Source organism: Meriones unguiculatus, chromosome 17 (genome assembly GCF_030254825.1).
Source record: "Meriones unguiculatus strain TT.TT164.6M chromosome 17, Bangor_MerUng_6.1, whole genome shotgun sequence".
In the NCBI taxonomy this organism is placed as follows: Eukaryota; Metazoa; Chordata; class Mammalia; order Rodentia; family Muridae; genus Meriones; species Meriones unguiculatus.
Window position 1 is genome coordinate 7,362,460 of NC_083364.1, and position 25,358 is coordinate 7,387,817.

The 25,358-nt window shown below is 39.7% G+C and overlaps 2 long non-coding RNA genes across 2 annotated transcripts; one reads left to right on the forward strand and one right to left on the reverse strand.

Moving 5' to 3' along the window:
* Positions 1–356: 356 nt before the first annotated feature.
* LOC132648708 (uncharacterized) lies at positions 357–5,240 on the forward strand. The gene is made up of 3 exons (XR_009587095.1): positions 357–465; positions 2,490–2,634; positions 5,129–5,240. It is a non-coding gene; the product is annotated as an uncharacterized LOC132648708 (long non-coding RNA).
* Positions 5,241–6,120: 880 nt separating this feature from the next.
* LOC132648622 (uncharacterized) lies at positions 6,121–21,129 on the reverse strand. Its single transcript, XR_009587065.1, has 2 exons — positions 20,760–21,129; positions 6,121–6,423 (listed from the first exon to the last, which is right to left on the reverse strand). It is a non-coding gene; the product is annotated as an uncharacterized LOC132648622 (long non-coding RNA).
* Positions 21,130–25,358: the final 4,229 nt, after the last annotated feature.

Sequence of the window (25,358 nt, forward strand, 5' to 3'; positions counted from 1 at the left end):
AAGAATTCTCCAGTAAAACAGAACCAGTGTGCTATGTGTGTGGTCGCATGTGGAACACTGGTTCTCACACGTGTAGAGGCCTCACATTTTCTGTCTATAGTCTAGAGTAGGAAAGTAGGTGTGGAGAGACTTTTGCCAAGATGCCAGAAAATGAAGTTATTTTCACAAGCGTGGTCCCGAAATCCCAAATAGTAAAGCCTGCAGACAAACTGCAGTCTGGGGAGGGCTGTAACCTGACCTCACAGAACACTGACCCTGTGCCCAATTTGACCAGAACTGAACTCTGAGGGCCATTATTTGCATGGTCATATTTGACTGACTGTTGTTTTCATGTTTGAATAAGATAAAATTGCACAGTGGCTCCTGCTGCCTCTCAAACTACACAGCGGCCAATCCCGACTGCCCTCTTCACATGAAATGGCAAACCTACCAGTAATCTACATTCTAAGACCTTCACCCTAACCGGTAAAGTATTTTTCCAAAGTGGGTACCTCCCCACAGCTATGGCTCTATACTTACAGGAGGTATTCCTATCATTGGCTAGACATCTGCCCTCTACAACTGTGCACATTAAGTGGTTTTCTGTTCTTATTCTGGGTTGATGGAGCAATCAAGTCACTGAGTGACAAACTTTTCCCACTAAGGTGTTGGCAAATCAACTAGTTTATGTTCTAATGGTCTGAGAATTAGTGGCCATTAATTAGTCCTAGTTTGATTTTAAAAACAAACTAGACACCAAGGCCCCCTGATGTGTGTGGGCAGATTATGGTAGTTTCAGTCTGTGACTGCAGAGTGGGCCAGAATGAAATGTTCAGTGTGTGTAAATGGAAGCCAGTTTCCTGCTTACCCTCTCCACCAAATTCTTACCTTTGCTTGTAAGTATTTGTAAGCATTTTCTATTTAAAAGTAAAGAGCATTCTCAAGTATTTCCTTCCGGGTCTGGTTACCACTTTCCAACCCTTCTGAAAAACCCCTTCAGCTGAATGTGTTGGAGACCAGTACTCCAACCTGGGCAACATTTTAAGACTTTGTCTCAAGTAAAGCGAATCAACATACAAAGAGCACCCTCAGAGAATAGTCTCTCTTTAATCTCCATTAGTCCTTCTCCATTCCCTCAGGTTTTGATTTATTAGCTATCCCTGGGTCTCCCCGAATCCATTCTTTCTGACATCACAACCTCCTTGTTGCCATACTGAAATAGTTGTTATATTATCCACCTGATGCCATAGTCTACTCTTTCCCTCAAGAGAGTTTTTATTCATTAATGTTACAGACAACATACTTTCCTTGTTTCCTAAACTTAACTGTTGTCTCGCAATAAGGGGATCCTTTTTAGATGCATAATTTATTATCAGCATTCAGTGTTGGAAAACAACCTCTGTGAATCCCTGTAGGACTAAGGATAAATGTGGTCAGCTTGGCAAGTTGTCCAAGAGCTGTGGAGACAACACAGTTCTTACTTCTCAGGTCACTCCTAACAGCTAACTTTAGCACACCTCCAACAGGAAGTTGGAGTCTCCTATTCGGTCTATGTCTCTCTTGTTTCCTCCAACTGTTTATTCATTTGTTTGTTTTATAGGTTGTGATGCTTTCATCCTTTCATTGTTATATGGTTTTATGTTTGGTAGGGGTCTTTTGTTCTAGGCTACATCCCAAGTTGACTTCACTTCTGCTATCTAAAGATACAGCTTGGTGTTAATACACAAACAATACAAATGTACTGTTACTCATAAAACATTTGAACACCAACTGTAGTTGATTGGCCAACACCTGAGTTTTAACGATTGTGTATACAATTTTGTGTACAATTGTGTAACAATTGTTATTACAATTTTATCATTCTATCATTAAATTCTTTACTCTGTAACCAGTTTATGAAAGTCAAAAAGTGATGTGCTGTATGTCATGTTAGGCACTATGTGATTGAAAAAAAATGAGTGTCAGGATGGCTGCTGTCTATCTGGGACCAGAATTGGATAGTGAATATGTGTGAATATATTGGGAAGGTGGCTCAGTGGGTACTGCACTTGCTGTGAATGCATGATGACCAGATTTTAGATCCCCAAGACCTTCATAAAAGCTGGGCAAACAAGGCAGAGCCCTTACAGTCCCAACCCCTAGAAGGCGGAGACAAGAGACTCTAGATCCAGCTAAATCACTAGACTAAATAAAATGGTATCCAGGTCCAGTGAGAGATCCTGCACCAGTAAATAGAGAAAGACACCTGATGTCAAACTGTGGCCTCTAAATACATAAACATGTAAGTATATCCTCAAGTGCAAACATGTTCCGTGCACACACCGAACACATATGCACAGGTAAAACACAGAAACAATAGCTATTTTGGATAACTGCAATGCTGCTAGCTAAGGAAGAATTGTATCTGATCCTCTTACTGACAAATACTTCAAGACAAAACAAATAATGTTGTTTCCTGTACTCATTCTTTTGCATTGTCATTCTGCTGAATCTGAATGAACGACGGACAGTCATGTTGGCATCCTACCACAAGCAGACCTCTTCACAGGCCCCCAACCTGCACTTAGGAGAAGTAGTCACCCCTCTGGGTTACCACGAGGACTGTGAATGGAGAGTGTGTAGCTGAGTATCTACTCAGGATAGAATCTGCAGAAGGTACTCCCCACGCTCTTTCTGCACATATACCCACTCGCCACACCTCTGTGGCTTTTCTCTGTGACTGTGGCCTGCACTTTTGGTTATGGACCTTTCTAGACTTTGCCCTCATTTGTGTTGTGGATGCTCATCTGTTTCCTCATTTGCACTTGAAACCCTTGTTTCAGACTCTTTCTCTAACTCTGGCCTATTGCTGCTGCAAATCTCTTCCTGCAACCTTGAAATAATATCTACTGGGTTTACTGAAAAGTGTGGGTGCTGCTGAGACCTTATGGAAATGGCGGCTTTCCCTAGTTGCCAAATATCATTTCTCACTAATGAATTCTAAAATCAGAAAAGGAACTTTTCATTAGTCTCTGCAGTGGTGCCCAGAATCAGGACCCGTGCTAACCTTCTAATGATAATTATTTAAGACTGATTTGTGATTGACAATGCACACAAATTATTCTTTATTTCCAACCTCAAATTTAAGTTTTTCCTTCATCAGACTTTGGCAAAAATAAATCTGTTAAGTAATTGTGAGGCAGAGGATGGCAATAGACAGACTTTCTTTTTTAATCTCAGTATTGGAAATTCATGTGATAAGTTCAGCATTTTAATATTTTATTTTTAAAATTAGACATTGTCTCAACATGCCCCTTTCCACTTTGGTCGACAGTAGAAAATTGATGCTCTTCCAACTTAAATTTTTTCTTATAGACTGGTTGTCTCACAAGTATCCTTAGTTGAGAGCTGTGGAAGCTTTATCTGGTCTCCTAATTCTATTCTGTATTCGTTCAAACAAAGAGCAAACTCCACCAGTTCAATTGGATTGCCTCCTATAACAAATCGCTCTCCTAGCTCAGTGAATTTTCTCTTTAAGCATTTCCCACTAAGCTTTAGATTTTTATATTAAAGAACCTAATTTGGTTTTCCAGTTCACTGTCTTACTGGCTAAATATATTTATGCAGCAAGCTTCTTTTAACATAGCCTCTTGCTTAGGTCTAAAGCTTTCTTCTTCCTTTATAGAGACCTAATTTGCTGCCTTCATTCTCCATGATTTGTTTCCATAAACAGGCTACTGTACAAAGGTCAACAGTGAGAGTCTAACATCCTGAAATTGAGCACATGATTATCATTTAATGTGCCTCTTTTTTCTCATTCAGGGATAAAATAAACCTCACGTGGAGGTAGGGTGCTAGAATATTTTATTTTCTGCATGGAACAAATGCATCTGCTGAGAACTTAGGACCTGAATGCTTTTGCTCTTAGAATGAATTATGTATGGGCGAAGCATCTCCACTGTATCATACACCTTCAGACAAAGACAATAGAGCTTTCCTGTGGGGGGGAAAAAGTACTTAAAACAGCAGGGTTGAGGGGAGCTAAAGATGCCAAATGTACCATTCTTAAACTGTGTTAAGATTCATGATAGGCCTCTAAAGTCAGTATGCCAGCTGCCCTGTGCTGTTGTGCCATTATGCCTAAGTCTCTGACCACAGGGACCATTACTGAGAATTAAAGGGCCGTCCATTCTCGGTGACTGTTGATTACTTTGCTGCTATGCTGAGGACTTCCAGTTACAATGTCAGCTCTTAGGCATACACCAATTCGCTGGGCCCAGCTTCATGGACTACCTGGTTCTCTCAGCAAGCCACCAAATTTATAGTCTTTAATATGGCTGTGATATCTACTCTTGATCTCAATAGATTTAAATTGAATAGATAAAACCAGAAGTGCAGACCTGTGTCACTTGTCAAGAGAATTTACATTCTACAGAATTAATGAAAAAAAAAAAGTATAACTGGGAATATAGCTCTATGGTAGAATGCTGCTGGCCTAGCACCACACACACACACACACACACACACACACATACATGTACACATATATGTGTATATGTACATATCTATGTACATATATATATATATGCACAAACACTCTAATGGTAAATGGAAATATAAGGGTTAAAATAATGAACCTATAATTATGTAAGTACAAGTATTACACTTTCAGATTTACTTGCATGTTTTCTTTGGCTTGATTGTCCCTCAGGATATCAATAGACTGTAATAAAATTAAAATGATTAACTGCTAAAATGAATTCTACTAATGTAAATTTTATTATTTAATCTCTCCCAAAATAATCTTTTTTGTTTGATTTTCATACTTTCTTGTTCCAAACTCTTTATTCTAGCTGGATTGCTTACTGTATTTACATTCATTTTTTTTTCTTCATGACAATTTCCAAAACTCTTCCTCCTTTGCATTTCTGCATCCCTTTGCTGTGTATTATCTGTATTATTCCAAGGAAGAGGTGCCCTGACCTTTCTTTCAGTTAGGATATGATATCAGATATGATCATTTCAAAATTTAACTGAAAGCATTCCTAAAAATAAAAAACATGAAATTTCATGATAATACACTTCCAAATGATTATACCATGTTATAAAGTACTTTGTTGTATTCACTTCTGTATATCAATTTGTATCAATCTTCATATTAATTTTTAAGACTTACAGGTGAGGACCATGAAGCATACGGAGACTGTTTCTATACCCACATGACCAGAGGGTGACTGATGTCAACTGTAAGGTCTACTCACAATCATTGAATAAAAAGTGATGGTGCCTTCCCAGAGAAGATCTGTCATCAACTACCCATGCCTTCCATGTGCTTTTCTCTTTCTTACCCTTCTTGAATGATGAGTTCATTCAACTAGTCCATTTTGATAATATTTTCCCAACACCTAACCATGCTCAGGTGATAGATGACAAAGACATATGTGACCTGTAGGGTTTCTATCACCATAAGAGCAGTCTATGAGTGATCTCTTTCTCCCCCCAGCTTGCTCACAGCTTAGACACTGAAGCTTGGGCAAAGCTAACCAAGAATGGGCCTTGGTTCCCACATACAAAGCATGGTGCTTGCAACACAGTGCCTACCTACTAGAGTTGTGAGGCCATTAATGATTCCATGCACAGAAAATGATTAGAACCATCCCTTGATTCTGTGAAGTGTTCCATTGCTCTATTACTGTTCATTTTCTCTGCCCACCCATCTCACCAAAGGGCCATTCATGTTCACATCTGAATCCCTCAGTAATTATTTGTTGAATAGATGGATGTAAGAAAGAAGTGCTACACCCAAAACTTCTAAAGATAATGTTATTCTTTGAAAGCTCTCTCTGCTTGACTAATTTGCTTTGATTTTTATTTCCTTTAGCACATAATGCTGAACACAGTCCTTACATTTGCCAATGTCTGCTTTGGCCCCTAAAATGTGTGCTTTTATCATTAGTCAGCTAATGAATAAGAGTTCAGTCATTGCTAGAGAGACTTGAACTCAGAAAGAAAAAAGGTTATTCTTTTCACTGTAATGAATCTATTTATATGAGAATAGACCATTATGTCTTTGGTGTGAAGTCTGTGAGTTTTGAATGGTTTCTTGAATTTTGTTCTTTCTCTTTTCTTTAAACAAGCCATTATTATTCTTTTACTCATTACTTATTCTGTTTGAAAAAAGATCTTTTTATTTTTTTTCCTCCTAAAGTCCAAGTCAGCACAGTTTCTGACTTCTCTTTTGTTGTAAGCAAAATTACATTGTCTTTGCCAAAGAATTTGGAAAGAGCATATTTAAGCCAAATTTAGTTTATAAATTCTTCAAAGTTGAAAGGATTCACTAAAATTTCCCACCCAAATAACAACCATGGATGTTTGTTCGAAGATAACCTCTCAGATGCCAGTTTGTGCAATCCAAGGAATGGGGGTGTGCTGTCTGCTGCATCATGGAATAGCATCACAGTGGACCTGAAACAAAATGAGAAACCGCTCACAGATGAAATGAAAGGCAACAAAGCAGTTATCCTCCATCAGAAATTCTGTGGCAGATTATATTCTATGTGTACCCATTTAGTCTCCTCAGGTGTCAGGCTCCGCTGGGCTAAGTGGTGAACTAACGGCGACATTCATACATATGTCTTCTACTGCAGGTATTCTTTGACTAGGTTAGGGATGTACAAAAACTGATAGGTTTTGTTTTTGTTGAGGGAATGATAGAGACATAGAAACACAAAGAATGCTGGCGAACCATCAAATCTACAGTAGTTTCTTGAAGAGGTAATGCCAAGGCTAAGGTTTATAGATTGAGAAAGAATGACTAGAAAAGGGCTACAACATTCTAGTTATGGAAATATACCAGCATTATGGTTATGGAAACAATATAAACAAAAAGATGTGGGAAAAATGGGCATAGTGTGTCTACAGATTTGTAAGTGTTACTGTGTTGCTTGAGGATGAAATGTATGGTGAAACAGCATTAATAAGCTTTACCCGGTAAACAGGGGAAGTTCCTGGGGAGGAATGCATGTGTGCATATATGACTGCATATTGTATTCTTTTAACAGCGTTTTGCTTCAGTCTCTGAGCTACAAGGAGATAGTTATAAGTCTAGTAAGACCTGGACAGCCTTACATTTCAATAGATCAGTCCATGAACTGTGCCTAGACTTGATTTGAGAAATTCAAGATTAGATATATGGAAATGTAATTATGAAAGACTGATTAAGACCTGGAAATCAGACTGAATTGGAAAGCTGGGAGAGAAAGGATTTGACCAGAAAATCTGGAGCAGCTGAAATCTGCAGGAATCAGTGTTTTCAAGAATTTGGGAGATGATAAGTCAAAGGTAAATGTAAGATATATTGTTTCAGTAGCTAAGAAGAAAATGAAGAGGCCATATATTTTAAACAAATCCCTTTTAAGCAGTCTATACTTGGTTTATTTCTAAATGTGCAGTACTAAGATAAAACAAAACAATCCCATGTCCCTTTATGAGTAGGACACAATTCCAAAGCAGTCTTTATTTTCTTTTGACTCAAAAATAAGAGAAAACAGACAAAGAGAAGACTTTTCTTTGTGAACAAACTGAAATGGTAAAAAAAAATCTGTCTTTTGTAGAAATACTCAGGAATAACTCACATAATTGAAGATAAGGCATGAATTCAGTGGGTGGCTAATGCTACCTTATCCAATGCCACATTGGTAATGAAAAACTGATAGTTCTGTAATTGCAGTGAATTAAACAAAACAAACAAACAAACAAACAAAAAAAACAAAAGCAGAAATGTAACTGCGTAGACTTTTGATCCAACATGACATGGCAGAGAGCTTGCCTGGATGTCTATTTCTTATCGTTGGTGTTCAATTCTTGCCAATGCTCTAAAACTGGCTGAATTAGGTCCTGTTTAATTTTTGTTGAGGATTATGGCTATAAAGGATTTTTCACAGATGACAAAAAAATTAAGACACTGTGTTTATAAACCAAACACAGTTGATAGTTAGTTCAATTGAAAAAGACAAAGAATAGGTAGTGGGGAAGGGCTGTGACCCTCCTTAACCTGCTGCTGAGTTGTCTATTCTAATCCTTGGACCCAGATAATGAAAAGGATAAACAATTATCTTATCTCCAACTCTTTGTTATTTGTCATAATTTAATTATCGAGATGTTTTGCCTGCTATTAAAAATAAATGTGTACTTTTAAATTCTGGAGAAAACAGAAATGAAATATGCTAAATGCTCACCATGAGCCTCACTCATGGTTTATGAAAAAACAAGTAGCAGAGCCTTTGGAGTCATAGATAGGAGCTGAGTCAGATGTGGGGAGAACGGGGGTGGGAGGTGAGAAGGCTGGGAACAAGAAGGGAAACTGAAGGGGGACATCTCTTTGCAAGCTGGAGGCCTGCATCAGGGTAGGCTCCTGGGAGGATATGGATGTGACTGTAGCTGAGACTCCTAACGGGGATGACGTGAAGACTGAAGTGACCACCTCCTAACCATTTAGGACTAGTGGAATTAGGGGAATAGCAACAACCCACCAACAAAAGCTGTGATCCAAAAAGTACCCTGCCTACAAGAAGCACAGGGATAATGGTAGAGAGCCAACCCCTGACACTAATAATGATGCTCTGCTATGCTTACAGACAAGAGTCTAACCTGGCTGTCCTCTTGGAGGTTCCAGCCAGAAGAGGATTAATACAGATGCTGGGACTTTCAGCCAAGCATAGGGTAGAGCTCCGGGGGTCCTGTGGAAGTGTTGTGGGAAAGATGGAAGGACCTGGTGGGGAAAAGAACCTCACAAGAAGACCAACAGAGACAACTAACTCAGTCTAATGGGAGCTTTCAGAGACTGAGACATCAACTAAGGAGCAGGCATGATCTGAACCTAGGTGTCCTGTACATATGTAGCCAATGGGAGGCTTGGTCTTCATAGAGATTGCCTGTCAAGTGAAGGGGAGCTGTTTTAGATATGGACTCTATTGCCTGCTTTTGGATAACTTCCTTCTGGCAGGGCTGCCTGGCCTGGCCTGAGGGCATGCTCAGTCCTGATGTGATGTGATGTGTTGGGAAGGTTTGGTATGGGGGGGGGGGGGCTTCCCTTTCCTGGGAAAGAAAGGGAAGGAGGAACGGGAGGGACAGGGAAAGTGACTGGGAAGAGAGGAGGGAGGGAGCATCCTTGAGATGTAAATAAACTGAAATTAAAAATAAATAAATAAAGACAGAAAATTGATAAATGTTCAACAAATGTGCTGTTCAAACTGTGTGGCTGAATGTGGAAAAATACAAACAGAGTCACACTGCATAAACATCAGCTCAAAATGCATCAAAGACCTCAACATAAAGCAGATACACTGAACCTGATATAAGAGAAAGTGGACGGTAGCTCTGAACTCGTTGGCATAGGAGAAGAATTTTTGAACAGAACACCATTAGCACAGGCACTAAGATCACAACTAATAAAGTGGTCCTTATGAAACTGGAAAGTTTCTTGTATGGCAAAGGACATCATCATTTATATGAAGTAGCAGCCTACAAAGCAGAAAAATATTTTTACCAACTTCACATCCAACAAAGGGCTAATATCTATCATGTATAAAGAATTAAAAAATGTAGGTATTAAGAAAGTAATCCAATCTAAAAAGTGGGTTACATATCTTAAAAGAGAATTCTCAGAAGAGGAAACCAAAAGACTGAGAAACAAAGAAATCTTCAATATCCTTAGTCACCAGGGAAATACAAATCAAAACTACACTGAGATCTGTTATCATATCCCTAACAATGGCCAAGATCAATAACACAAGTGACAGCATATGCTGGCCAGGAAGTAGAGGAAGGGGAACACTCAGCCATTGCTGCTGTGCCTGCAAACTTCTACAGCCACTGTGGTAATCATGTGGTGGTTCCTTAGGTTGATGGAAATTTATCTGCTTCAAGATCCAGCTATACCTCCCTTTGGAATATACCCAAAGTATGTTTCATCCTACTACAGAGACACTCACTGTGCCATGCTGAGTTGTGGGTCTCTGTATTTGTTCCTAGGTTCTGTAGGAGGAAGCTTCTCTGCTGAAGGCTGAGGAAGACATGGATTTATGAGTATAGGTAAAGGTCATTAGAAGTTATTTTACTGCTATATTTCTTTAACAAAGCAGTTGTGTTTGGTTTTTCTCAAATCTCAAGTTCTAGGCCACAGGTCTTATCTCATGGAATGGCCCTTAAATCTAATTTGGGGTTACTCCCACAATTTTTATGCCAATATTATACCAGTGTATCTTGCAATCATGTCACCATTGTAGACCAAATGGTTAGTAGCTCAGTTGGTGTTTACCTTACTCCTGTGGTAGCAGGTAGAGTACTTTCCAGTACCACAAACACTACACAGTAGGAGTGGGCATCAGCTTGACTTTCCTGGATTGTCTGAAGCTTCCACGGGACCCCTTTGGCCAACAGCTCAATCAGCTATAACCCATTCCTGACACTGGATGTCAGGTGGTGGTAAGAGGCATCTAATTGAGCTTTGCCTCTCCTTCAGTTTGGTGATTCTGTTTATATTTACTTCATTTATGTTTATGTTGTAGGACACTTCTACTGCAGTAGGCTTTACGTGACCCCTCAGGTGACCCTTAGCTTTAGCTGTCTCTCCCTCCATCCCCTCCATACTTCCCCTTCCAGTTTAATACTTTTATTTCAGTTCCTCCAAACATTTATACATAACTTTCTATTTATTTTTCCCTTCTTATGGAAATCCTTTTCTCCTTTCCTTAACCTCTGTAGTTCTGTGGTCTGTAGCCTGCTTATTGAAGAGTTAAAAACTAACATCCACATATAAACAAATATATACCACATTTGTCTTTTAGGATCTGGGCTACCTCCCTCGGGATAATTTTTTCTAGTTCCAACCATTTACCTTGAAATGTTATGATTTTGGTTTTTTTTAAACAGTTGAGTAATACTCCATTGTGTAAATGTACTACATTCTCTTTATCCATTATTCTGTTGAGTGACATCTAAGTTGTTTCCAGTTTCTCTCTGTGTGTGTGTGTGTGTGAGTGTGTGTGTCTGTGTCTGTATGTGTTTTGTGTGTGTGTGTGTGTGTGTTTACTTTGGCTCTTATTTTTCTGTTCATTTGTTTTGTCCTATTCAAGTTTTTTTGTTTGTTTGTTTTTTTACTGTCTTTCTTTCCTCCTCCTTCCTCTCTCCCACCTTCTTTTAGATGCCTGATTGTTTTTAATGAAATCGAAACATGTGTGGACTTATGTGGTTGGGGAGGCAGGAGAGTCTGGGAGGTTTTGTTTGAGGGGAAATGTATTCAGAATATTTTTTAAACAGGGAGAGGGACTTTTGATACCTGAGAAGTTAATGTACTCACCGAAGGCCAGACACCCAGCAGCCCCCACTGGCCAGGACACAGCGCATACCCTTACATCAACACAGATAAACTCTAACACCCTCATCTTCTCTTGTCAGTCTACTGACACTGAAGACTTGTTAACATCAAGACCAACAAAAGTAAAGCTGAAGTTTGTTATTTGTGTATAATTGAAACTAAGATGTATGTGCACACCTGTACTTGGGCTGCCCTGGAATTTTAAGTACATGCAATAGACACTAGTGTTACCTATTAGTAGGGTGAAAGAAATTTATTGAAAGGCCACTGATTATTTTGACCTTTCACTGTAATGAGACAAAAATAAAAATCTTCAGTAACAAGAGTCAAATGCATCAAGCCAGTTGAGGTTGGGGTATACCGAATGACACCATGGCCTAAGGAGCTGGGCCCCTGGACCCTCTGTTATGCATACAACATCCTCCCCAGCAGCTCTTTCCTGTGCCCTTGAGGACATGTGCACTGACCTCCAGACTGATGTCCACGTGTTTCTGCATTGTGAAAGTGACTGTTAAAGCAAAGGCACTACCAAGCAGTCTCAGATTCGGTCATCTGAGGTGGCCTCTGTCTCTTCCATCCAACACAAAAAGAAATTTAAGGTCCCGAGGAGTAGTCTTTTTCTAAAAAAATATATATTTTTAAATTTTAAAAAGATAAGTCTATGCGCTTAATGGTCAGGCCATTCAACTCTTCAGTTGAAGCTCACCACGCCTTTCCATCATATACTTGTCAGTGCCCTGAGGTTTTGTCGTTGTTGTTTTGAGCTGAGTTAATAAATGTACAAAGCCATTCTTTAGCATGCATTTTTAATTGACCTCATATGTATTATGCTTTGTTAAAATTTTATGTAACCTGGGAACTTAGGAAAACTTTGTGACTCAGTAATAACTGTTCAAATCTTGATGAGTAATATCCATGAGGCAATTATGTCATATAGTTAGTCAGGCAAGTGACTCATGAGATCCTAGAGGGTTAAGAAGAACAGAGTCATTAAAAACTGGTCATCCGTGGTCTGGTGATATGACTCAGTGGAGAAGTTGCTTGTGTGTATGCCTGAGGACTAGATCTCAGAAGGTATGAGGGAGGAACTAACTGCAAAGAGATTTGCTTTCTGCTTTGCCTGCCTGAACATCTTCCCAGAGGCAGCTGGCCACACAGCATCCAAGCTGGGAAACTGAAAGTGGTGAAGGCTGGTACTCAGCTCCAGCTTTCCCCTTTACACGGTCAGGACAACTGGCCCAGGAAAATGCACCACCTATGTTAGGAGCATGTTTTCTCATGTCAGTCCAATAGCCTTCCCTGGCATGGCTGGAGACTTGTCTCCAAAGTATCTCCAACTTGTCAATCAGTATGTCACTGCAGTTATTGTATAGAAATATAAACTCAGTCTATATTGAAAGTAGATCAGTTAAATTGGACACATATTATCAATCTTTAAAACTTCTTATATAGAGAGAAAAACACTCAACTTTTGCTTCTACCACATATTATGGTTTTTTGTTGTTTTTGTTGTTGTTTTTTTAATCTCACTGGGTTTCTTATCACAAAAACAGAAATAGGACTGGAATGACAGGGAAACAATAAACACCAATCTATTTCATTCTGCCAAGTGTGTGCGTGTGAGTGTGTGTGTGTGTGTGTGTGTGTGTGTGTGTGTGATGTGTGTGTGTGTGGTGTGTGTGTGTGGTGTGTGTGTGTGTGTGTGTGGTGTGTGTGTGTGGTGTGTGTGTGTATGTGTGTGTGGTGTGTGTGTGTGGTGTGTGTGTGTGGTGTGTGTGTGTGTGTGTGGTGTGTGTGTGTGGTGTGTGTGGTGTGTGTGTGTGGTGTGTGTGGTATGTGTATGTGTGTGTGGTGTGTGTGGTGTGTGTGTGGTGTGTGTGTGTGGTGTGTGTGTGGTGTGTGTGTGTGTGTTTCTTTTAAAGAGTTTACTAATCATAGTAAGATGCAAACTTTTAGACAGGAAATATGTGCTTGAAAAATTATATGCCTAAAGATTAGAATTAACCCTTCCTGGAGAGGTGTTTACAAATGAAAATTACAAGTCAAGCTAAGGCCATCTTACTGAAGTAGTGAAAACTTCAGATAGCCATTTTATAGACTATTTCCACTTACAAAAGGAATAGAGGTAACTTTGTCATGGTTATAATTTGGAAAACTTTGTTATGGTTATAAATGGTAATGATTATGGTTATAAATTGTTATGGTTATGATTTGAAATAACATTTTGAAATAAAATTTGGCATTTTATTTCAAAGGGTAGGGGAAGTTGTTGATGGATTTTGGACAATGTAATTTTGGTGTAGAAAGAACTTTCAAATTTCAGATTAGAATGTAAAACAGGAGATAAAATTGTGGCAATTGATGAGGACAGGTAGCACATGCAGAACTTCCAAGTCCTGATGCATGGAACTTACTGACCTGTTAGCTATCATGAGAAATGAGAAAGAAGTTTAAAGAGCAATCTGCTATATAGCTTGGAATTTTTTTTTTAACCAATTCTTGGTTTTCAGCTTCCTTTCGCCAGTTTCTGAGACCTGGAATTCCTATTATCCTCAAGCCAGTTCCTCTAAATCCCACAAAGCTCACATATAGAGCCTCAACATTTGGTATCCTACAGATGTTTAGCAGAATCCCTACTTTGGCTTTTTGTTGGACCCAATGGTTTGTAAGACTTGGTTCTTACTGGATTAGTTAGCCTAGCCTTCCACCTTGTCTTGAATTTACTTCTATGTGCATGTTTCTTTCTAAATGCAAAAACCAAATTTGTGGTCTTCTTCTCTTTCAGTTAGAGTCCCTGCCCAACATAAGATTCTTGTGAATATTCTCTATTCTTCCCTCCCTTGAATTTTTAGGTTTCTTATTTACCACCTTCAGCCTTCAGAAGGAACACTTACATTAAAAATGAGGAACAACAAGCCTTTTCAGTAATTTCAAGAATGAGGCAACAGAGGCAAGCAACTACATAACACAGCTACAGCAACTGTATTTTAGTCTTAGAAGTAAGGTCTTCAGAATCATAAAGCTATTATGGAGAATAATAGAGACCAGTTACCTTCATCTCCTGCAGGCAAGTACCTGAGGGGAAAACTAAAACCTGTGGTTTCCAGAGATGAGAATGTATCTCTCTGTGTCAATTAGACCTTCCCTGAATTATTGACTGTGGCTACAGATAATTCATTTAAAACAGTGCAATGCACTTACCAGTACTCAGAAGGCAAACACAGCTTGTTTATAACTCATGCTGGCTATTCTAGCCAGGTTATTTCTAAATCCTTCATTTTCCTGTCACTGGCATACTCCGGGCAGAAGTGAGGATTTCCTTGTGTTCTTGGAATGCAATTTCTAGGTCAGTTTTGGAAATGCCAACACAGTTTCGGGAATACGTCTCGTCTGAGAATGAGCTTTATCAGAAGGTTTGAAAGAAGCCCCAGCTTTATGCCAAGGTCTTCTCTCATAGAAGGGAGATGTGCTTGCCATATCCGTTCAATGTTAAGGAATCTGACTGTTCCTGTTAAGAGAGAGTGAAAGGCACAGCACGGGCTTCAGTGAGCTGGATGGGGCAGGCATACAGAGCAGGTATGGATGGAGCAAAACTTCCTGGAGGATGGATGGGTCAGCCCTCATCACACTAGCGAATGTTTTCAGGAGGACACCCATCCAACCTCCCAGTTCTTACCACCATTACTACATTTTTTTTTCTGGGGAGTACCCCAGGATTCTGTGCATGTTAAGCACACCAGGCTCCATGCCCATCCTCAAAACTGAGAACACTACATTTCAGTGAAGGGGCACGGGGCTGGGGAAAGACTGTTCATCTGCCAGAGTCTGCTCATCAGCTCTGTGTTCTACAGCCGTCATTCATCCAAACTCTAACAAAGGAGGGTGATGCTGAAGAGTGCCTTGGATGCTATTACATAAAAATAATGCATAGAAGACTATGACAAGCATAGTAAGTTATGGTCAGTGAAGGCAGAAAATAAGATCTAAATTGCATTCTGTTGATTAAGAAACAAGGCTGGAGCAGATGGCTCAGCCATTGAAGGTGAGGCTCACAAGCAAAAACGGAAACAGAAGAAACACCAACAAGAAGTTCATGATCAGCATCAGGCTAAATACAGCTTGTAGGAAGATATTAACTGACTGTGGTGTTAGCACAGCCCTTAAATAAAGGGACTTCCCTGGAAATAGTTGTGTCTCTAGAAAAAGATGGAGAAAGAAAGAAAGGACATCTATTTTGAGATGTTGGGAAAGCATGACTGGACCAAAGGGCCCAGACTCAAGCCTTGAAGGCAAATCTGTTTCCTTAGTCAAAAATAATAGCCAGGCTAGTTTGGTCACTAAAGTTCTCTGCTCAACATTTGTGCGTATCAAGCAGCCTTCAATTAGAGCTTAAGTTCCCACACAGTTCCCTAAAGGACAGAAAACTTATCTAAGTAAGTCATGGACATTTAAGACAGTTTACTAGTTCATTCATTACGCCTCCAGCCTGCAGGTTTCCTTGTGTGACTGTATCGAGATATGACCCAGAGACCATGCAATTCAGCCATCAAAGTGTGCAGTTTGGAGTGCTGCTACTGCTGTCTGTCCCTCATGGGTGCTTTCGCTCTCATTTCCCATTTTCTTTCTTTTTAAGCTAAAATGAAGTTTATTTCCTGTAACACCTACCCTAGTGACTAAGAAGAGGCATTTCATTGTTGTATGTCAGTACTGCTCATTTGTATATCTTCTTTGGAAAAAAATCATATATAAATATGGCCATTTCCTATTTGGATCATTTATCTTTTTACTATTATATTGTAAGAGTTCTATAGATGTTCTGATCACTTTATCAGACATTATTAGAAAATAATTTGTGTGTGTGTGTGTGTGTGAATTTTCTGCTTGCTTTGGAACAGGTTCTCAAGTATCTCAAGCTGGGTGTGACTCTGTTGCCAAAGATTACCTAGAACTTCTAAACTGCTGATTCCATCTCCCATGTGAAGGGGGAGACATGGACCTCCAGCCAGTTTCCTGTGGCTATGAGTTTCAAACTCAAGCTATGGCGCAGAATAATCAAACATTGTAACATCTGAAATCCACCCGTAGCTTCTTTCCTTTGTTTTGTAACTTTCATGCACATGCACACATAATTTAAAATAAAAGAAAATCTTTTTTTAAAAAAAAGATGAAGTCTAACTATCTCTGCTTGTGTGTGCTTGTAAAGTCAGGAAATAGGAGGATAGGGATCAGAAGTTCAAATCTACTCTCTGCTACATAGCAAGTGCAAGGCTGCCCCGGGTATGTGAATGCATTAGAAAACTGATGTCTGGTAAAAAAATATATACTTTGATGGTTTAATATTCATTTACATTGTGAAATCATTGCTGCAATTTTGATAACTGGTATATTAACTAACAGAGTGTTACCATTTGGGGCATCTGTGCAATGAGAAAACTTAAGATCTGCAGCATTTTATAAGCAAACAGAAAAATAGCTTTGAGTATGTTCACATTATATAGTGATGCACCAGACCTCCTATAACTGTCATCTTGTAAAACAACACTTTAAGTTCCTTATCTAACAAATGGAAATGTCCATGTGTGTTCCTTCACAAATAAAGGCTGAACACAGGCATGATAAGCAAGCACTCTACTGCTGAGCTATGTCTCAGTTCCATGAGCCATACTCTTAATTCATATTTTAATAATTCAAACATCTCGGGGTTTCCTGGATTTTGACACTTTATTCATATTATCAATATTGCTGTAAACTCTACTCTTTGTCAAAATGCAGAACTTATGGATGTTTGCTGACTTGCATACAACTGTTGCACAATCCCCCATTCGTTTATGAAGTATATATATCTTTTTGAATGTGTTAGTTAAATTTTTCATACATGTATACAGTGTTTTTGAAGATATATGGTCCCACTAGGACCTCCCAAACTTCACCTAGACCCCTCCCCCACCAGGTCCCCCTCCCAACTTCATGTCGTCATCTTATTTTAAAGGTATTTGTGTGTGTGTGTGTGTGTGTACCACATGTGTGTGTACTTGTAGAGTATAGAGGTATAGAGGCATTGCATCCCCCTGGAGATGGAATTACAGGTAGGTGTGAGCTCTCTGGTGTGAGTGTTGACAACAGCAGAGGTCAAACTCAGGCCAGCTAACCAGTGACTCATCTCTCTAGTCTCTTCCTCTTTAACACAGGGAGCCCAACCTTTGTGCCTGTATACGTGTCTGTGTATTAGAGCATGAGCAACCTGCCAGGGGTCACTTACCAATAGTGCTTCAGACAGCAGTGGGGTCTCCTAAGCCTCCCCCTACCTCTGCTGCAGAGTTGGCTGGCTTTGCGCCAACAACCACAGCTGCTGTGAGATCACACGTAAATGCCCTGGAAGACACTGCCTCCCAGCAGTCCTCCCTGACCTCAGGCTCTTACAATCTTCCTGCCCCCTCCTCCATCATATTGCCTGCACCCTGAGGAGAGATGAGGTCCTATCGCAGATGTATTGAAAATATCTCTTCCTAAGCCCCGTCCCTTGCTCTCATATTGGGTGTCAGGCTACTTGTCGTTTAAGAATCTCTTTGACAAGCTTCATGTAGACAGAAAAGTCTTATTCCAGGTATTCTGGCCGTTTGTCTTTCCTGACACTCCAAGCTAAAAGGAGTGCGCTGAACTGTGGGCTCTGCGCTGAGGGTAGGGTCCTGGAAAACCACACGTGTCACTATTGTGAAACATTTGTTCACAGCTATGAAATTTTAGTAGTAATTTGCTCTTTCCTCTCCTTCTGCTGTTTTTCTGACCATCTTAGATGTCTATGTTATTGACCCCACTACTTAACGCAGTAGTGCAATGCATTTTGCCACAGTGCATCCTACAAACACAGACACTTTGTCAGATCCTAACTCCAGTAGATTCCACCCCCTTCCATCTCTCATTCCCTGCCATCCATCTTCTTTCTTACCCCAGCTGCCTTATTCAGGCTTAATCACACACTGTCTCTATTACTGCTACAGTCTTTTATCTGGCCAATTTTTATTTTCACTGTGGTGCTAGATCAGTGTTTTTTAAAAGCAATTTAAATCATGTCTTCTAATGCCCCTCTATTACAGTCAAGAAAACATTGAGTCTCCTTATCCCCCATGCCATGTGGTCTGATGCCTGTCTCCTGTTGGCTCCAGGAACATTCACTGGCAGAAGTATTTCTTTTCAAGAAAAGTCCAGCACCAAACAAATATAAGTCCTCCCCTAATACTTGACAGGTTTTAAACCTTCAAACTTCAACACACACAGTTATATACTATTAAGCTCTTCCATTGATTCTTCAAAAGTTTTGTTCATTGCTCAGCAGAAGATCACTTGCCCTGAGAAGGCTTGGCACGGATATTTAGTTTAAATATTTAGTTTAGCTTCCATGATTATGTTCTGATGAAAACCTTATTTTATTGACTGCTTCTCCTATTATATTGCTTAAGGTGAGAGTTTCTGAGTTGCAGCTTGTGACTTCTTAAGGCAATGTGCATGAACTCTGAATAAAGAGATATAGGATGACAATTAATTATTCTTGGTGCAAAAGATAGAGAAACAAATTTATATTATCAGTGGACTTAGAGAGTGGCAGGGAGGAGATGAGGGAGAGAATGAGGGAGAGGGCTACAGCTGGGATACAAAGTGAATAACCTGTAATCAATATAAAAAATAAAAATTTAATTAAAAAAGAAAGCAGTACCACCAAAAAAAAAGAAAGAAAAAAGAAAAAGAAAAAGAAAAAGAATTAGAAGGACAGGAAATGATGGGTCATGTCCATGAATATCAGCAGGCAGGAAGCAGAGACCGGAGGATTGCTGTGAGTTTGTGAGAATTTTGTTTGGTTTGGTTTGTTCTATCAGAGGTGGCTTAGCCTAACAAGAACTAATATTCCATAAATCTCCCAGATCTGGAAAACCTTTGCTTGCTCAAAAGTCCAGTGTGTTCCTGGAGCGTGGTAGACCAAAGCAGCCAATCTTTTCACCTTTTCTGTTTTCTTTGTGCTCCCGTTTAAAATGGCTAATTCAGAGTACATTTTGAACATCAGCCACTAGGGAGCCAAGCTCTCCCTGGCATCAGGAATTAAACACGGATGCCATCCATTCCAGATGTGCTGCTTGCTCGCCCTGTTTGAAACTGCCGTGCAGGGGACATATGTTTCTGAGTTTGACAGCCTGGGCTACAGAGCAACGTCTGTTCTTTTCTAGATTGTTTCAGGCCTATGGTGTTAATCCTGCACACATGTCTGCACCATGTGTGGGCCTGGTCCCTCAGAGTCCAAAGAGCTCCTCTGAAACTAAGTCACAGTTGGTCATGAGTGGCCAGGTCAGTGCTGGGAATCAAATCTGGGTCCTCTGAAGGAGAAGCAGGTGTTCGCACCTGCTCAGTCCTATCACCACCCCGATTCTTAAAAACAAAAACCGAAACTACTCCAAAGAGTCAATCGGCATGAATATTTTTCTCAGGACTGCTGACATATAATAACCATTCCAAGTTTTTGAGAGTGTTTTATAAATTGGCAGGCAGGCTTATGTGCTTTACATGTTTTTGTTGTAGATAAGACTTTTGGAGTTTTTGACACCAGACTGTCTACTCAGCCTTTTAACTGCTGGTCAGTAAACAATTGGTTTTGAATGTTTTCTAAATAAGATGAGTTATTATTTTTATCTCAGATAGTAAAAGTATTAGTAGACCAGCATAACTGTTTTACCTTGCCAGATCACTTCTGTTACAAAAACAATTCAGATTGTTTAACTTCTTTGTGGATGTTATATAAGTGAGGTGACAGGTAAAGGTAACTACTATGTGTGCATGCTACAATTCTGAATATTAATTTTAATTTAATGTTATATTCAAGCATTCTGTACTTTTTTAAAGAAATTGCTTGGCTTCTTTTGAAATGTTACTGTGAGCATGTAACAAAGGCTCATTTAATGATAAAGTACACTGAGGAGTAACAAAATAAATGCAAGTTATATACATTAAATATGTAGAAAATATCAAACTTCATCTCTTAAATGTCAATAATCAACTCTGAGTGTGGATTCAGATATCTTAAGTACTTGCGATAAAAATGAGGTTATGAAGGGTTACCCATTGGCACTAATATTTCTATGAAATTAAAAGATATGCCACTCATATTCTTCTTTGTGAGACTAACTTGCATGAATTAGAAAAAATGATAAATAATATGAGTTGGTATTTAAAATAGCTTACACAAATTGTATGCTTTTAAGTCATCCCTGAAGGTTTTGTCAGATCTGCCAAATATCAAGTGGCAATTTGGGAATGATTCCTTAAGCACAGATGTATTTTTCTTCCAACTGTGTCCCTGTGAATTTTGCTGAGTTCCCTTCTCTGCAGCCTACAATTAGCAGGCACCCTCTATTGAGTCTCAAAGTGGTGCGAGGCTTACCTACAGGTGGGGACACTGGCTGCCTTCTTTCCACTGACCTCACTTCAGTTGTCACAGGAAGAACTTGAAGGCTGATTGATGTGAAGGGGCCACTTCTGCAGCATTGGTTAGGGGAAGAGTTCTTTTCTCACACTTGTGGAGCTGTTACACAGACGGCCCTCGGGTTATTGTTTGCCAGGTCCTGAAGGTGGGTAATCTCTTGGACTTTTGCTATTAATAGTTTGTCTTCCTTCAGGCTCTCTGCTTTGTCTTCTCTAAGGGATCATCCTACCTTCATTGCTTTTGTTTTCCCTTGTTGTACCCTGGCTTCTTTTTCTATTTCCCTTGTAATCTTCCTCTGCACACACTGATTTGTTTCCCGGAATGGAAAGGATTGCTTATCTCAGGGAGAGGAACTTTGCCCCAGGGAGCTGTTCTGGTCAGATAAGCAGACAGCTGCTGATTGGTTGGGGCAAACCTGGCTCTGCCTGCTCTTGGCCTAAGCTGAGTCCAGGAACACAGCCATGCGATGAGGATGGGCAAGGGGAGTGGGGCTGCAGCCAAAGCTGATAGTAGGCAATGTTTGGGAGTGGGATAAACATTTCAGGGACTCTAAGCTGGAATATTTTGCGTGAATTGGTCGTTTTGGCTGCTGTTCTTCAGTACATCCCTCGCAGAGAACCAAAGGCCACTAAGCAAGTACTGTGTCATGGGCCTGAATTTTGGAAACATCAGCCTTTCTCAGAAAGTCCTCCTGCACTACTCCTTTGCAAGCATCCAGTCTCCCAGAGTGTCCTAATACCGTTCTTTCATGAAAATTAGCCCAACCTCTGGCTTCTACTTGTCCAGCGTTCCATACTCAAAATGACGAGTTAAATACTTAAGGCTGGTTCTCTTTAGGTGGGCAGCAGGAATTACAATGAAGGAATTATTTGGCCGGCTTTTTGCCAGGGAGGATGATCCGAGCGACCCCGCAGCTGTGCGTGGTGGCGACATCTGCTACAGGACCATCTTTGCCTGCCGAAGCTTCCACGTGTGACAGCTCAGAAACTGGCACCGAATGCCTTTTCTATTTGCCGATTGTGGATTTTCTCTTTTCATTTTTCCTACAGGAGGATGTTGTTGTCCTACATGTATTGAGTACATGAAAAAGTACAGGATTGTCTAAGAGGGTATCCCATTGCCCTGTAAATTGGAATACTGTGGATAAATCCAGAGTGCTCAGTAACAAAACGAGTTTGTGAGAGCCACCTGGAGATCCCACTGAAACGCAGACCGCTGACCTCACTACCACTCTCAGAGTTTGCACTTACTCCAGATGTTTCTTTAAACACATTTCCATGTCATGCTGGTAGCAGACCTGGAAAGTGTCTAGAACTGAGGGAATCACCCTGCAAATGCCCCAGCCGCACAGCGTGTCTGTGCGCACCACCTGCTCTGCTGCACATCTTGTAGCAGTGGTCAACACTTGGGGTCTTGCTATTACCCCTCTGTCTTGAGCACCCATTTTTAATCAGAAGGCGTGCTTTACCTTGCCTTCTTCTTCCCTAGCATTTCTGAGATGGTTCATGGTATTTTTTTTTAATTTTTATTGATTGATTGATTGATTGATTGATTGATTTTTAGATGATATGCTACGTGCAACTTCATGTCTTAGAAAGGCAGTTGTGTCCTTTGAGGTGGACTGGCTGTGCGAACTTGATAGTGGCTTCCTGACCTGGGCTAGCTAATCTAAACTTTTGCATAAACAGAGGCTCATGTTGTTCCAGGTCCGTTTATTGTAAAGCTTAGGTGGAAAAACTCCTAAGCAGGCAGTTTTGTATTGCATGAACATTGCAGAAAGTACTTGCAAGAAACAAGGTTACTAGTTGATACAGTATCACGCGGCCAACACTATACTTCTCATCTGTCATGAATAAAATATGAATGGTGGCACATGACAGCACACACATACACACACACACACACACACACACACCAATCTTGCAGTTAATGGTAAAGCATCCCATCCACTTATTATGCCCACTTTGCAGATGATAACACTACAGTATGGAGACATTAATCTTTGGACCTACCGCTTCCCACATGTGTGTCAATTTACATCATTATCTAAGTGCAGCACAGATGAAATACTCAAAAGACCAAGCCCTTGCGTAGTGTGATGAAAGAAGCAAATGCAGCCTTTCATCTCACATCCCCTAACCACATTGCTCACCAGTCTTTCTATTGCCTCTACTACTGCATCACTTTCCTCAGAAAATTTTGTTAATGGCCTTAAATCATGTTTTATCAAGATTTCCACAATGAAGCATCCCTTGTCAAAGTCATTAGCATAGCCAACAGTCTCCAATTTTGCTCTCACTGTCAGCTTCTCCTCCAATTTTATGAACTCAGCTCTCAATTTGTGGTTTTACCAACAGCTTCTTCCAAAGGTCCCTCGGTATTACCTTCAACATTGGATTTCTTCAGGCTTGAAAATTTATTGCTTGCCATTTTGCAATCTTTTTCTAGACATTTTTTTTCTATTCAACTCCCCTTCCATGAACCTAAAATTTGTCTTAAAGTCATGACCTCTCCCGTAAATTTCAGGATTCCCGTGGAAGTATCTAATGACCTAGTGAGAGCACAAGTTTTTAGTACAATGTGAAAAACGATGTTATCAGGCCAAACTGAGTCTCTACGAGGTCGATTGAACTAGTTTAATTTTTGTTTGTTAATATCACAAGCCTCATTCACTTGATTAGATAAGTATTTGCCCTGGTTGCAGCTTTACTCAAACTAGACACTTGTGCACAGGGCAGCTCAATTGAGCAATTGACTGAATCAGATGGGCCTGTGGGATTTCTGAGCTAATTTCTTAACTGCTAAGTGATCAAGGTGGTCTCAGCCCACCATGCGCTGTGCCTTCCCCAGTCAGGTGGGCATGGGCTATATAAGAATACTAGCAGAGTAAACCAGGGGAGGTGAGCTCTAAGTACTGTTTGTTCATGGCCTCTGCTTCATTCTTTTTCTCTAGGTTCTTACCTTGTGTCCCTACTTTTGCTTATCTAGATAACAGACTATATCTAGACAATAAACCATATCCTCTAAGTCAAATAAAGCCTTTCCTCTCCCAAGTTGCTACTGGTCAGTGTTTTATCACAGCAAAAGTAATCAAACTATAGACAGAAATATTAGCACAAATTTCTCCTTAGACATTCTACCAACCTTACTTCCAATATAGTCTTTGTGGATGTCCTTAAGTCTTCCACATATACTCCTTCCACCCTCAACCAGACTGACAATGGGTCAACTGCAATTGGCTTCTTAGTTGGTCATTAAAATTCTACTACTACTCTTCACCTTTCTCAGTTCCATTTATACAGAGCACTGGGCCTTGTAGATGCTAGACATATTCCCAACCACTGAGCTCTATGCCCAACCTGGCCTTGAAGATTTAATCCCACTCTTAGAAGCATGCCACCATGACTCACACTACACAAATACTCTCGAAGACAAATCAAGTCAAACTTAGATTCTTGATCATTACCTCCACTGTAAAACTGGTATGATTAGGACATTGTTTTTTTGTATGATATGTGATTTTATTCTTCAGAATGTTCTCTAACGGCAGTAGCCTTCGCTCAAGTTTTTAAAACTCAAACTCCCTTCTGCCTTAGCTCTTGGCACCTGTTTTTTCTGCCTCAAATTTCTGCTTTGAATGACTAAGTTCGCCACTCAGATCTTCCTTCCATTGTGTTCCGCTCTAAGAGAACTTCTGAAATTCTCTTATCTACCCTTACTTAACTTCAATCACATAAATATGCATTATTTTCTTTGCAAATTATCACCAATTGGAAGTTAATCTTCAATGTTGCTTTCATTTTAATTTTTGTATGTGCCTCAACTGAAATGTAAGCTACTCTCTGATTTGTTGGCTTATCTAATTTCATTTTTTTCCCTGTGTGAAAGACTTACAATAGCATAACTAGATAATGAAAGGCAAAATATAAATTACTTTCAAAGCTCAGATTGCATTATGAATGCACAAAAACTACAACAAAGGCTCCTGTTCTCTAACGGGAAGAGCTGATTGCGTAAGGTCATTAAAAAGTAACTCAAACTCCATTACATTAACAAAAGCGAAAAATTCCACTAATGTAGGGCTGTGCAGTCTGCTAGTAATTAAAATTATAGTGTTTACCATGTACACAGTCCTCAGGAACCAACCTAGTTTTTTTTTTTTTTTCTTGAAGTAAGCCAATGTTAAATGGTTACTTGCAAATAATAAGCACAGCCTTATTGAAATAATGGAAATAATGGAGTCTTTACTTAATGAAATAATGGAGCTAGCATATGACAGTCAGTGGATGCTGAAACATTAGGAGAGATGTCTATATGGAACTCTTTAATGGAAGATTTAAAGGAAAAAATTTATTCCTAATTAACATAATTCACATCACAGTTAACATTATTAAAAGGTGGAAACAGTGTTATGTGTCTTCTGATATAATAGCTAATTCAGAAAAATAATTCATTCCAGATATCCACAAAAGTAGAATTGAATTAAGTCTCTAGATGTAGCTAACTAAATGTGTGAAATGGAAGCACATGCACAGATACATGGCAAGAATATAATCC